The sequence below is a fragment of the Pseudopipra pipra genome, chromosome 7 (assembly GCF_036250125.1).
Source record: "Pseudopipra pipra isolate bDixPip1 chromosome 7, bDixPip1.hap1, whole genome shotgun sequence".
Lineage (NCBI taxonomy): Eukaryota > Metazoa > Chordata > Aves > Passeriformes > Pipridae > Pseudopipra > Pseudopipra pipra.
The window spans coordinates 29052283-29065336 of NC_087555.1; the positions used below are offsets into that span (position 1 = coordinate 29052283).

Genomic DNA, 13054 nt, shown 5'->3' on the forward strand with positions numbered 1-13054 from the left:
GTCATTTCAGCCTCTCTGTGCCTCAGCTGTGGACAACACAAACCTGTTGCTTTTCTCTTCCAAAGGGGAGGGAGGGAAGCATATCATCTCCTGGCCACGGATGGAAGCTGCCAGAGCCCATCATCCTGTTACATAAACTGCTGCAGCATTTGGGGTTTGTGGGTTTGGGGGACTTTGCTTGTTTTGGCACCACTGACATACATCTGCCTTCAGATCCTGAGTTCCTGGCTACCCTCTGAAGCTGGGAACAATGCATGTAGAGGCCTGACAGAGCTGATGAAAACAGCCATGGAAAATAAGCAGCACTTTGAACTACTGGATTCTTGCTGCTACTGGCTGGGATGCACAAGTACAACAGAGACAGAACTATGTACAAAGTGAGAGGAAAAGTTCCAGGAAATTGGTTTATATTTTAACCATCTGACTTCAGTCTAAGGACACCACAACCATAGATTCTCCAAAGGAAATCAGGGATGTTAGCTAAGGAAACGCAGCTTCATAGGCCTTTTTACACATTCCAACCTTGTTCTTGCAAAGGAACCTGAAACTTTCTCAACTGACCATCATCATAATAATATGAATAATTTTTTGAATCTCTAGACCACTAGGGAAAATTTACGGCATTTAAGAGCAGCAATTGTCCTCTGACCATGACGTATTAAAGAAAGAACCAGTGAAGTATTTAAATCCATACAACCTTCTGCTTTAAACACACAAGGCCTATTTGTAATAAGTGTGGTTTACCTAGAAACTTGGAAATGCATACTGGGAGTGGGGAGGAGAGGTTATCCATGGCACGCTGAATCCAGTTCATTTAGGACTGCACATCACACATTTGATTAGGCCAACTGATGAGGGACAAGATATGGCCCATGCTTCCAGTTATTCATCACAGTGAAACTTTTCAGAACTTTTTCCACCAAATTGCAATTAAGTGCATGGACAGTTCAAACTTAAAAAGAAGCAATTTCAGGGAATCCTTACAGAAAATGAGTATTCAGTATCACTAATTGTAGTGATATATAGGTGATGACCTATTTATCTCCAGACCTACGCAGCAATTATTAAGCAAGAAACAGTCTGATCCTAGACAATAAGACAGGAATGCAATAATTGAGGGAAGTTACATTATCAACAAAGAGATGTTGGATTTAGCACCAGTAGTCTATGACCCCTTTTATGTCTGGGCCTCAGAGCACTTTACCAACATTAATTAGCCTTGTGAGATACTCGTTTTATGGGCACAGAGCAATTATTCCTACTTTATGGGCACATGGCAGCTAAGTGGCACTCACAAGGTCAAAAAAGAGTTCCGGTATCCAGCCACCAAATCTATCCAGCAACTCACTCCACTATAAATATATTTACCCCCTATTTATTAGATCAGTTCCCATGCTTGGATGGACCATCTGATTGAAGTTTCAAGGATCTGTTATTTCCCACAGATAGACAGCCAAGAACTGCAAAGCACTCCTCACAGTGTAAATCTCCACCAACATCTCACTGAATGGCAAGTCTCAGAACTAGCATTTGGAACTTTGGAAATCTCATTTTCCCATAATTGAAGTCAATATTATATTTAATGGAGACACCATATAGATAACCATACTCTCCCTCACCTGCAACCACTGACTAGCACTGAGAGGCCATAACCAGTCAACACCACTAAAAAACTCAGCTTTGCAGAAATGATTGTCCATGAACCCTGGCTGAGATGAGGTAGGGATGTTACCATAGCGTGAGGAATAAGCCTTAACACAATCCTTCTACTAAAGCCTGGCATAGGCATGAAGATGAGTTCTGCTCCGTCTGTCAGCCGCAGAGAGGTGTTTCCCTCTACTGCAGAGCTGAGACAAGCGATCAAGACACTCAGATGTTCAGTTCTGCCATCAACTTGTGGTGTGACTTTTCTCATGCAGCTTTGCCCTTGTGTTTGTTCCTTCTTTCATAAAAAAAACTTAGAGAACAACTCTTTTTCCAAAACCAGCCTCCTCTGCTTTTCAGTTTGGGAAATAACCTCTCTGGACATTCAACCATTCACTTATGTATAGAGCTGCATGTATCAAAGACTTCTCCTTTTTTGAAAAAGCTGTGACTGAATAATCACAAATCGTACCCAAAGATGTTATTTTTGTTTCTTTTTGCTGAAGTTCACAAAGTGACTGCTTTATTATTATTATTAGCTTCAGATATCCAGATCTCTTTTTAAGATTCAGGCCAATTTAAAGGTAAAGATAACACTTCAAAACAAAATAGAAAATGCAATTTACATCTCCTCTCATGCTGTTTTTCTTCTCAGACAAACCTGAACACATTTATGGATGAGTTCAACAGCTCCATCTCAAAAGCTGTATTTTCATCATCTTTTTGAGCTCAAGAAGTTCATTGACAGTTTCTGCCCAATTTTACCTGTCTACTTACAAAGAAAACAAATCAGCATTTATTTAGGTACATGTGATGTAAGAGCTACTGTGTAGTTGCAGCATGTGGAGATTAAGAGTATCTTAATGCATCACAGATACACCAAGCTTTCTCAGGAAGCCTTAGATGTGTGCCATTCTGTAATTATAAATACATGACATGCCACAAAACCCTTTCCACAAATACCACCTACAAGTGCTGACAAAACAACAGGATCTCAGGCACATTTGCAGGTATGAAGAGTGCAGAAAGTGCTCTTTGGTTGACACACTGGAGGGAGGACAGGATACTATCATAAGAATAGAGCACCTTTTTTTTCCTTGCAATTCAGGTTCATTAAGCCAACAAGGCTGTTCTTTGCATGGGAAGATAATCTGTTTATTTAGCATGCTCAAATTCTGTAACTGAATAAGTATTACAACTCCTCTGAGAGTCACCAAGTTCACCAACACCCATGGAAGAGCAGCTGTGAGACCAAAGAGTTGAGGAAAGAAAGGTGACAGAAAAACTCATTACGGTAAACAAATACCAACTCCCTTGGGGATGCTCCACTCTGTCCTACTCCTCTTCAGTAGCTTTTCATCCTGTGACCACCAGTGGCAGCTCAGCTGAGCTGGGCAGATCGGGTGTGGTGACACTGTGACACAAGGTTCAACTGCCTTCCCACAGCTCTCACCTGGCAGAAGACATCAAACCTGGGCTGCTATTTCCCCCAAATCAGAGAAAGGCAGGGCAGCAGGGAGGCAAAAGGATATACAGGCTAGTTGGTGCTTCCAGGATTTTCCTGTAGCCTGGTGGGTGGAGGGATTTTAGCAGATGAAAGCCATTCCCTGCTCTGCACTGTCATCTTCTACACAGATCATGCACAAACAAGGGAACAAAAGAGATGTGTTTGTTCCAGTTCTATTAGAAACACAAAGACATTGTTTTGGTGGATAATTTGTTTGCTCAGGAAAGCACAGCTCAATTGCAGGAGTAGCAATTGCTGTGAGGTCCTGCAGCTGATACAAACAGATAAAGTTAAAAAACCCAGGTTCAAAATTATGTTGAACAAGACACAAATATCATAGGCCTTATTTTTATCATCACACAGAAGTGACCCTAGTTTGCCTGTGCAACTGCCGGAGTCTTCCACAGAAAATAATACAAATGAAAAAACAAGACTTCCCTTTAGATTAACTTGTACAGTCACTAACCCTGTTCATAAGCAGCTGCACCCACAACAGGTATTCATCCTGCTTGGAAAAGGGACTTGTGCTGATTCTCCCAAAGTTTTGTTCATGGACAAACAGCATCCACTGGCTTGGCTTTGTCTATCTTGCGGCTTAATCCTTAGCTGACACATTATGCATGTGTGTTTGACATTGTTTACTTTTTATATTCCAGACTTTCCCAATAAAGATGCACAAAATCGAAAACCAAGCACAATTAATTTTCAAGTTTTTATATGTGTATTCATTTATGAAGAAAAAGCAGTCACATCTGTGCTACATAAGATGTGTTAGAAGGCCAAGATGTAATTATCTCATTGGTGGTTTAAATATAGCTTTCACCAGAGAGAGTTCATCTTCACCCATGCTGTAAATTGGGTTAATTTTTCAGCATGCCAAATGGCAATTTGTTCTCTTAACATGAATGGCTTTAGTAGCATCAGCTGCAGCTTCACAATACTAACATCTACCCTTTAGAAGAACTCTGAAAAATGAATTATTCACCCCAACTTGAACAACTGCTTCATTCTCAAATCAGACAAGCAATATTAACCCTAAATTATTCTGCATGAGAGTAAGCAAGAGCTGTCTGAAACAGAGATCAAGTCAGTATTTACTCCACTGAAAAATTAGGCATCTGTTTAGACATGCAAGTCTGTGACCGTGTTACCTATGAGAGTGAGAAGTGCTGAGCTGTGAACGTGCAAAATTTTGCAAAGGGACTGCTCAGTTAAAATAGCATTGGCTTAGCCCACATAGGATAGAGCAAAGTATGTATTTTTCTAAATAAATTGCTAAACTAGTGGTGGAATAGTTGGCAGGTACTTCCACAGATGTAACAGAAAATGATGGAGACTACAGAGAGACTCCAGCCTGGATCACTCCACAGGACAGTGGCTGCACCTGGTGAAGCAGTTTACAAGGAAAAAGATCTTTCACAACAACAAATTCCACTCACTGCATTCATGCTGCTGGACACTGACCTCAAAAAAAACCCAATAACAAAAACCCAAACATCAAACCTTTCCAAATTTTATCTTTCTTTGTGGGAAAGATGAGAGAGGGAAGTGGCTGCTTTCTATTTGCAGAAACACTTGGTATATCCTGCTGAAAACAGATAGTCTGCATTTCTGACAAAGCACCTTTAAAACTAACTTTTATTGATTTCAATGAAAGTTCCATGATTAAAAAGAAAAAACAACAAAAAACCCCAGACAAAACAAAAAAATCCCAGCACTGTTTATTTTTTTTTCCTCCTGTGGCAACCCAGATTTTTAAAACACAATTTTCTAACATGGAAGGATTTTCTACATGTTTTTCTTGAAGTTGGCCTATTCGGTTCTTATAATATTTTATCTTGGGTTTTTTTGTGTATTTTTATATTTGAGGGCTAGACTACTTTTGTGTGCAATGAGCTGAGATCACTTAACTCTACACAAAACAGGTAATAATCCTACCTCCAGATATATGATGTCTTCAAAATACATTTGGAAATTATTTTCAAGGAAAATGTTTTCCTCCTCAAAAGCTCTGACAAAGCCACAGGTGTTTCAAAGGCACTCTTTAGCATCTAATAAACCTGAAAAGTGCTGGGTCCTCTTCCCCACCTTTACACCCACAGCCTTGTGCACCTACATGGGTCTGTACAAGCACGGAGAGGCAGATCAGGTACAGCAGCTTCTCAGAAATCCAAGGAGAGTTGCGAAAGGGGAATTACACGATTGCACAAAGGCTTTCCCTTCTTAACCCCACTTGATGCTTTGTATGTGACACAATTGTAAAAAATTTCACATCACACAAGTTCTCACATTTCATCCTTCCTAAGGAGCAGGGAGGAAATGAGGATCTTCTCTGAAGTGTGGACTTAGACTTTCCCAATTCATGTATTTCTGACCTCTAAGAGAGGAAGGTCTTCCTCTGCAGGAGATAATGGAGATATTTCATGGAACCACCTGCACATTTTACACCCTGTCCCATCTTTGCTATTTAACAATCCAAATTTCCATATGACCAGGCTCTACACAAATTGCAAGGAACAAAGGTACTACGACCTCTCTGTTAGAAGAATTGGTGGTTCACCAGCTTCCTCTGAGACAGAAGCAGATACAAACCTGGTGCCAACACACTGCGGCTGCCAGACTCAGTCTGGAAGAATTGGGATTATCTGAGCTATTCTGTTTTCAAAGTCACCTTCATCTGGCAAGAAGGTGAATTCATTCTACAAAAAGATGACTGATAATGTGAGGTCAATCCAGGGCAAAGCATCAATGCGAACAACCTTCAAGGATAATTATTACTGAAGTGAAACTTCTCTTCCAGAAGAGTCCTCTATCAGCCCTTCTTCCTTACACACAACACCTCACCCTTTCCATGTTCTCTCCTGCCCATCTTTCTCTGACTACAGGTGAGTACATATTTACACAAATACTAGCAACAACAGGCCCTCACTGTGATTTAACAAAAGGGAATTTATCTTTAGGGTCTGAGTAATTGCCAGAAATAAAATCTGGTTTAAATATTATGGTTTATTTAACACTTCCCTTATTCAAAATGTAGTACTCTATTTACAAGATAATTAAATGGTTTTATAGTGTCTAAAGAAAATCTATTCCCATTAGCAAGCCATCAACAACACAAGTCTTTTGCAGATCTCTATGAGACACCCAACAGAAGTTAGCAGCATCAATCACCTGTCTTCACTGACAGTATAGTTAATAAATTATTACTATAGCACAGTAGTCAACCACGGAACCATATTTAACCTAGAAAACAATTAGAAGAAAAAACCTGAATCAACAACAATCTTCTCCGGAGCCCTGAATATTGATACATTTAACAAAAATCTCAAAGTTCTACTTTTTTTTCTTTTGTTGGCATTGTGTGTGATAGAACAAATTAATATAAGATACTGACAGCTCTAAAAAAACCCACCCCACTGTCCATCACAAGCAGTGGCAGTTTTAAAGCCTTCCCTAGGCCAGCTCGACCTTGCAACTCACAGCAAACACATTTTCAACACATAATTCCTTCTAGGTCTTGGGAAAATGTGTTAAGTAAATCTGTTGACCTTGGAAACCCATCAGGAACGTGGAACATCTGTGTGAGTGGAAATCCCAGTCTCTAACTTCTCTGTAATGCATCTTTGGGTTTAATCCTCCCACCCACAACCATCTGAGCACACCATACATAAAACCAGACTGGCTGCCATGCATTTTCCAACCTACTTCCCAGCAGCTCTGACTCTCCACTGGGGAAAAGAAACATTGTTTGCAGAGTCTGGCAATGGGGTCCTTCCTGTAAAAGGTGAATTACACTGATGTAGTGTAGTGCCAGTTACACTGATGTAGGTGTAGATACCATTCTGTCCTCTCACACTCTATGATGCTAAAAGGCCATCAGATCAGGCATCCAGAATCCAGGCCCAGCTGGCAGCAAAGGTGTGCCTAAGTGCTCCCTAATTAAAATCCCCTCTGGCAACACACACGTTGAAATGATAGACCACCGCACTGTAGCTACAAATTATTTGCACCATGCTGAACAGTAATTTTAGCCTATTTGTTTGCAATGCAATCTGGGTCTCTGTAACAGAACCAGTTTGTATCTGTGATTGCATGTGGGAGGAGGTGTGGGCGGGTGGATGACAGGTGCAGTAAAATAAAGCCACAAACTAAGCAGTGATGAGGTTGCCCATAAGTAAAAAAGGCCTTCAGGTAGCCCTGTTTCTCAAGAGCAGTGGCAATCGATCAGCTGTAAACAGATGACCTGAAAACATCCCTTGAATTCCACTTTACCTACACTTCTCTCACTATTTTTCTTATCCCATATTCTGAAAAAGAAGACCTTCAATCCACTGTCCCAAGACCGTCAAGCAAATAAACAGTGAGGGCAAATTCAAGAGACAGAAGTGGAAATAAGACAATACGACAAGAGGCAGAGGGCAGAAACTGATGCCCAGGGAGTTCCACCTGAATATAAGAACTTCTTTACTGTGTGGGTGACCATGCCCTGTAACAAATTGCCCAGAGAGGGTGAGGAGTCTCCCTCACTGGAGATATTCAACAACTATCTGGACTATCTGTGCCATGTGCTCTGGGATGACCCTGCTTGAGTAGGCAGGTTGGATCAGATGACCCACCGCGGTCCCTTCCAACTCTACCCATTCTGTGACTCTGTGAAATGTGCCCACAGGGCCTCCAGCTAGCAAGATATGTGAGCACACCTTCACACAAAGATGAAACTGCAGTTTAAGATGAGTTACCTATTGCAGACTGCGCCATAACTGCATTATTGATTGTTATGGTTCTCTCCCATCACTGTGTTACAAAATGCTTGAGAGACTTTGTAATGCAAACCAGTATGAGCACAAACACTGGAATATGGCCCACCGAGCATTAGGCTTCCAGTGCCAAGGACTACTCTCTCAGTCTGCTTCATTTGAGTCCCCAGCTTGCCTTTCTGTCTTTTTTGCTTATTTCAATTTCAGAATTTCTAGGGTTATTCTCCCTCAGAAGGTTTATCTACAGAAAGCCTTTATTCTGGAATGAGGCATAGCAATACCCATTTCAGAATATGATATAAAATATTACTTTTGCAAAGTACTTTATTTTACAGAAACTACTTTTGTCAGCTTCTTGCAGAAAAACTTGCTGTGGTTTTACAGGAAAGAACAAGATGAAGAAAAACATCTCCCCCTTCCCATACCAGAACAGATTTCTTTAAACCTTAGTTCAAGTTTCACAAAACTTTGGCATCAACTCTTAGAATCTGCTTGTTGCAATGAGAAGTATCACCATCCATAGCCACTTGTCACCAGGCCTTTCCCAGGTGTCACAGTACAAACTCCTGTGGGGATAAGTGGTGGTGGGCACCCCCATCTTCCCTCACACAGCTGGGTGCAGAGCCCACATAGATGCTCTCCATACCCTCTGTGGCAAAGATGGCACAGCACAACGGTGGGAAAAATCCTGCATGTTGCCTTTAAAGTGTTTGTGCCCAGCCAGCAGCGTATGCAGTCCAGCCTGAGGGCCTCTGACTTACAGCTCTAGAGAGCTTCAGGGGTTGCAGCTGTGCTTTCCCTGGGGATGCAATCCCTTGTCTCAAGGCGGGTGAACTGTGTGGGCAGAGCTGTGCTGTCCATGAACTCCAGCCCTTCCCAGGCTGCTGCAGCACTGTGGGTTCAGGTGGTGCCATCGGGTGTTAACCCAAGGTACTGTCCATCCACGGAGCACACTGCACACGTCCTGCCCTACAAAGCAGCATCAGAAGGCCTGCCCGGGTAGTCAGGGAATGGAAAAAACAAAGATGACCCTGTCAAATTTTCTCTGCTTCCCACAGGCCTTTCCCCTGCACTTAAGCAACACTGTGCCCTTCATAAATCAAGCAATTTACTTTTCCTGTCACAATACATTGGCCGTTCATCCCACCTGCGTTATGCTCCTGTTTTGCCTTTTTTATTTGCCTCCAAACATTTACTGGAGCCTGATGAAATCCCAGGCCCTCACCCTTTCAATCACCTCCTCCTCCTCAGCAGAGGCTGGGATGTCTCTCAGGTTTGACCTTGCCCCTACACAAATATGCAGCACTGTTTCGTTTCCCTTTTATGGTGTCTCTGCTTATTGCTGACGGTGGTAATTTTAGTTTGTATCAAATCACAGCTAGATTTGTATCCCATAATGTTTACAGTCTCCTACAATGTATATTTTGGAAATGCTAATAAAAACAATTTTTAAAGAGGAGCAAGGAATGGCATTCAAATTGCTCACAGAGCATGAAGAAAAAATACCCCATCTTGTCGAGATCAGCTGTGCGTCTCTAACATTACCCTGTATTACTGAAAGGCACTGTCACAGGCTCTCATGAGGAAAATGCACTTCTGAGCCTTCTGAAATTCCCAACTCATTGTTTAGATTTGAAGTTTTATAGGATGTGGGCTTTGAACTTGTCCCTGACACCAAATGTGATCACTGGTTGCACATGAAAAGATCGTTTTCATTAAAAACTGGTATGGTCTTTTCAAGAGCCAACGTGTGCACTGAATATAGAGACTTTTCCAGGGGATGCCACTTACACCTGAGAAGATAAAAATATAGCTATGGACACAGAATAGCTGGATCCTGCACGCTGCTGCCTTTGAAAGAAATGCCCTGCACAAAGGTACAAGACTGATTACATTGTTCTCTGCACAGAGCTCAAAACTCATTTTTCAGTCTAAATTAACATAGATCTACAGTATCAGTGCTCTTAAAGAAAACCAATGAACTGTTCTGTATTCTTCTTTCTCATTATAGATTTGTTACAGCTTATCACGTAAATAATACTCCAGCTCTTAAGGGGTAAAAAAACCCCCCTGTGTCAGAGAAAAAAAATCTTAATTTCTCACATGCACTTAAAAACTAAGTTAATTGAATAGTAATAAGTTACATAAGTCACTTTAAAGCTGCTAACATGAGATGAACCCCTGTGTTTGCTGTGCACAGGATGAACTTTTTAATGATGTATTCTAGCTGGTATCATATCACAGAAAACGTTTTTGCAACAGTTTTGGAAATAAATTGATGTAATTTTGTGGCATTATGCATTATTCTGGGAATGAAATAAGGGCAAGATTTCATTCTACATCCATAAAGAGGAATAGTTCAGAATTCAGAGCCTAAGGACAGGACAAACTAAAGAGATTTAGTGTCACCTGTTGGCATTCCTGCTTGTGCTCTCGTCTGACCTTTGGGCCTTTCCAAATTATGGTAATCACGTGAGGATGTCCTATGGGCCACAGCACTGCCCAAAGTCCCTACTGCATTATGGATTGTACATGTCTAATCACATCAGCCCTACCTATAAAATCACTGCTCTCTGAAGCTTTTATTCTGGAGGGATCCTGCTGCAGCCACACGTGGTACTAGAGCACTTACTGCTCTTGGTAGTGGTTTGAGATTGGAGCAGTGCCAAAGGGCAAGGATTTCATCCAAAAGAGCCGACAAAATGCCACTTACAAACACCATGCAGAGTGTTCACACTCATTCAGTCTGCCACTTGAAGAACAACACGAAGCTACAGTTAAAAACTTTTAACTATGCATTAGGGAATATGGTCATATCTGTCTATGCAAAGCTGACAGCATATATGCAAGCTGCATGTATACAAGCATAGCCTTTCTGGGCTATATACTTAATTAAATTTATTGCTAATGTGGTTAAAAATAAGAGCAGCCCCAGAAAACTGGAGGCAGGCAGATGTTCAGTTTTCATTCTGATTCAATACAGAATTTGGAGAGCCTGAAATCAGCAGGTTTCCAAGTTCAAAACTAGTTGTCACCAGAACCTACAAGTTCTGGTTGCACCCTCAGCAAAATAAGAAAAAACCAAAAAAGGTATGGCTAAACAGAGACAGGCATCTAGAACTGGCATTCCATCCATAAAACATGGATGCACTTCACAGTCACCAAGATTTTTGTTATAACAGTGGCTGCTGTCTTATAGAGAGAAACACAGGCAAAATCTTCAAAGAGCAGCCCTACTCTCCTGTGTTGGTGAGAAGCAGGTCTGACAAAGGAAGAGTAGACTAAGAAAGTAATCTTCAGAGGTGCACCATGACTGAGGTGGCTCTGGACCTCACAAGCACACTGGATTGAAGAGTCCCACTACAAAAAAGGCACTGGACTGCGCACTGAACATCTAGTATTGAAGATCAGCTCTGCCTACACCTCCAAGCAAAACACTTCACTCTGCTGGTCTTACTCTCTCTATTTCACATGTAAAAATGACAGAACATACACAACTTCTCTCTAAATTTAAATTTAATTTGTTGCTGATACTGGAGATTCAGAGCCTAGATTTCAGTTAGGGTCTTAAGGCACCTAAGTAACAATAGCATGGTGTTTAGAAATCATCCTTTAAGCACAGTAGTAATAGTTTCAGTACAGTAGTAATAGTTTCTACCCCAGTGAGCCCTTCACAAGGCTTCCATATGCTCAATAAGTTTACCTGTCCAAAGTTGTTATCATCCCTGAGTAATTTTAGATTCACAGACTGTCTATGAAGCTTTGCTATCTTGACCAGCTGAAAGGCTTGAAATTAAGGAGGTTGGTATTAATGGTTTCATTTGGATTAGAAGTCAACCTCAGAGTCTACTTCAAATACTGTTGCATCTTTTCTAAATGCAATAAATTATTTTTAACTTTAACTTTTTCTTATCTAGTCAAACAAATGTTTGTTTATTAAAACTTCAAATACATATTTTCCCTGACTATCAAACAATTTCAATTCTGTTGTTAAAAGGATAAATACACTCAATATATAATCACTGCTTTTTGGTCACTCTGGCATAGATGTAGCTAATTAAATTACTAGAGCAGCAACTTGTTCAAAGTCAAATTAATTTCTCCAAGATATCAAACAACATTTTCTAAGCAATATGAAGACCACAGCTTTCATCTCCAAAAACTATAAACACCACTGGAGAGAGCAACTGACATTTACAAGTGAGATAATGGGGTTTGTTAAGGGTTCAAAAATTGATTGATGAAGTCTGACCTTAGCAGTGTGGATCAATCAAAAAATGACAGCATCTTGAAGGATCCTTTTAAAAAGACAGACCCAGGAGAAACCATAAGAAGTTTCAGCTGTGGGACTTTTCCAAAGTGGTTAGGTTTGCATGCTCATTCAAAGTGACAAGCAGCTACAAGATTCCTAATATCTGAATACATGAAGCCAACCTACTCTAAGATATATAAAACTGACCAAGGTGCAAAAGGAGTGAGGCTACAATAAATTTTTCTGAAAAACATTTCTTTTTCAGAATTTTTAGAACTTGTGACTTACAGGTTGTTTTTGGTGTCTAAAAGAATTCACTCCCAAAAGAACTACTTACAGTGTTCTCCCTATCTAAATAATGCAACTCCATACAGCAAGCAATGCATACTGAAAATACATTTATTCTGCTAGAGGACTTACTCAGATAGTTTAAATGTTCCAGCCAACTCTGTAGGCCACCAAAATAGGATTTGTTTGGTTTCTGCAGAGGTAAAAAATTGCTTCAAGATATTAGAGATCAAAATGAAGATTAATCTGTTGAAATATGTGGTAGGTTTTCTGAAGATCTGAGAACTCTGAACTGTTTATTTTCATGCAGTGTGTATCTTTCAGTAAAATGGGAACTGCAGTGTTAAATTCCTTCTTGCTGGTTTGACGTTTTAAAGGAGATACGTCAATTATAGTTTTATTTACCTAAGAAATACTTCTTTGAATGAACCCAGAAAGGAGCTTAAAAAGCACTAGTCTGTTTTATGAATTTGAATAAAGAACATCATGTTACAAGATTTATGCTACTTATAGCACTAATAAGATCCTTTTCTTTACATGGTGCTCAGATTACTCTCTCCCCTCCTCTTCGTTTTTCCTAGTTTCCCCATTTCTCTGCACTAAGTT

At 40.5% G+C, this 13054-nt stretch overlaps 1 protein-coding gene across 1 annotated transcript in view; it reads right to left on the minus strand.

Annotated features, from left to right (window-relative positions):
* ADCY5 (adenylate cyclase 5) overlaps window positions 1–13054 on the minus strand; it is a 208384-nt gene that overhangs the window by 140382 nt on the left and 54948 nt on the right. The window lies entirely within an intron of this gene.